Here is a 2,691-nt window from a genome sequence, read left to right on the forward strand (position 1 = left end):
GAGGCCACCCCACCACAAAGGGATGGCCCTCCACCGCAAATACAGCTCCCGGAACACTTACTAGCTCAAATCCGTCACAAGAACAGAGTGGCAAAAGAGTGGAAGATCACCAGAAATCAGGCCACCAGGAGGCTGCTCAATCGTCTACAGAGAGAACTGAAGGTAGCGCTCAATGAGCACAGAAACCAGCAATGGCAAAACCGCCTCACAGCTCTCAAAGTAGACGATCATACACTCTGGCAAGCATCCAAACAATTCACAAAAAGACGCGCTAGGATGCCGCCACTGCACGGCGAGCGGGGATTGGTCTACAGCAATGCTGAGAAGGCCAACGCCCTCGCCGACTCCTTCGAGAAGCAGTTCCAAACGGCAGAACCCGAGGATGAAGAGCATGAAGAGGTAGTCAGTCGTCAACTGGCTGTCTTCCTCAATGCTGAGGAGGACCCAGAGGACGAACCCATACTTTTTGCCCCCGAGGACGTGGCAAGAGTAATCAGGTCCCTCCCTACAAAAAAGGCGCCAGGGCACGACAGTGTCACAAACCAGTTAGTCAAAAAACTCCCACCCACAGCGATCACACACCTCGCGAACGTCCTCAACGAGATTACTCGTTCCCGTGAGTTCCCAGCTTGCTGGAAACATGCGGAAGTGGTCGCGATACACAAACCAGGAAAAGACCCTCTATTCCCGCAGCACTACAGGCCGATTAGCCTCTTGCCAACACTCAGCAAGATCTATGAGCGCCTCCTGCTAAAACCCATGCAAGAACATATTACCAGAGAGCAAATTCTGCTGGATTTCCAATTTGGATTCCGGCAGAACCACTCTGCCCCACAACAGGTCATGAGAATGGTTGAAGCAGCCACAGAGGGCTTCAACCACAGAGGCTACTGCGGGATAGTGCTACTAGACGTAGCCAAAGCCTTTGATTCAGTATGGCATAGAGGGCTACTCTACAAGTTGTACTCACAAGGGTTTCCAGGGAGCATAGTTCAGCTAATCAAGAGCTACCTCACGAATAGGACTTTCTCCGTCAAAGTAGAAACTGCCACCTCCACCAGAAGGCGCATTCGTGCTGGAGTGCCACAGGGATCGGTCCTGGGGCCCGTATTGTACAGCTTGTACACTGCGGACACTCCAACGGCCCCCCTGGTGCACACCGCGCAGTACGCCGATGACACAGCCTTTTACACGAGAAATGGGAACAAGGACCTGGTCATTCGTAGGCTACAAAGGGTTTTAGATGACACAGAAACCTGGGCCCGTCGCTGGCGCATCACCATCAACTCGGAAAAGACGCAGGCAATGCTGATTACCCGCAGGCTCGGAAGGCGCGAACCTCCTCAACGTCCCCCCCTCCACCTCCACCTAAATGGAACCCAACTCCCCTGGCGCAGAACCGCCAAGTACCTTGGCGTAACCTTGGACTCTCGTCTCACGTGGAAACCCCACATAGACGAGGTCCACAGGAAGGTCTGCGCCAGAATGTCCATCCTATACCCTATCCTGAACACAAACAGCTCCCTTCCCTGCCCAGTAGCACTGAACGTCTATCAGGCCCTGATCCGGCCAGTAATGGAGTATGCGTGCCCTGTCTGGGGATACGCGGCGAAGCAGCACCTGGACAAACTCCAGAGGCTGCAGAACCGCGCCCTCAGAAGGGCACTGCATCTACCTCTCGGTTTCCCCACAGACGACCTGCACGCCGCAGCCGATATCCCACTCCTGAGAGAGCGTTTCCAGGATCTGGCAAGGGCCTTCTATGAAGGTACTTCCAGATCCGGAAATGCACTCATCCACTCCCTTGGTCGGTATGACATGTCCCGTGACAAACACAAGCGCCCTAGGACGATCTTCGACGATTAAGTCGAAGAGAAAAATCCCAATACCCAATCCCTAATCCAGTTCCTTCCCATATATCACCAATCATCTCGCCTACCTCAGGCAAGTCCCAGATACACACACAACAATTCATCACATATCACAGACACCAAACATATATAGAAAAATCACACACACATGTACACAGGGGAGTAAAAGCCAAAAGGCTATAAACTCCCCCTCACACTTCCCCAAAGAGGGGAAAGTATTAGATGAGTGCAGCAGCCAGCTGGCGGCGGGTGCCACTGTGTGGGGAGACGCTGACTAGAGCGGAGCGCTTGCTACTGGTGTTGCTGCTGCCGTACGTTGGTTCGAGATGCCGCCCAAGACTAGCGGGAAGGCCGCCAAGAAGGCTGGCAAGGCGCAGAAGAACATTTCGAAGGGCGACAAGAAGAAGAAGCGCAAGAGGAAGGAGAGCTATGCCATCTACATCTACAAGGTGCTGAAGCAGGTGCACCCTGACACGGGCATCTCGTCGAAGGCGATGAGCATCATGAACAGCTTCGTGAACGACATTTTCGAGCGCATTGCGGCCGAGGCTTCTCGCCTGGCGCACTACAACAAGCGCTCGACCATCACGTCCCGCGAGATCCAGACCGCTGTGCGGCTGTTGCTGCCTGGCGAGCTGGCCAAGCACGCCGTGAGCGAGGGCACGAAGGCGGTGACCAAGTACACGAGCTCCAAGTAAGGAGGTGGCTCTGGAATGGAAGGAAGGATGGATGGAGAAGGCTCCTCCGTTGCGAGAGCGGCAAAACGGCCCTTTTCAGGGCCACCAACTTGCCTTTTGCGGGAAGGGCGGAATTGTTGTTG

The sequence above is a fragment of the Schistocerca americana genome, unplaced genomic scaffold (genome assembly GCF_021461395.2).
Source record: "Schistocerca americana isolate TAMUIC-IGC-003095 unplaced genomic scaffold, iqSchAmer2.1 HiC_scaffold_78, whole genome shotgun sequence".
In the NCBI taxonomy this organism is placed as follows: Eukaryota; Metazoa; Arthropoda; class Insecta; order Orthoptera; family Acrididae; genus Schistocerca; species Schistocerca americana.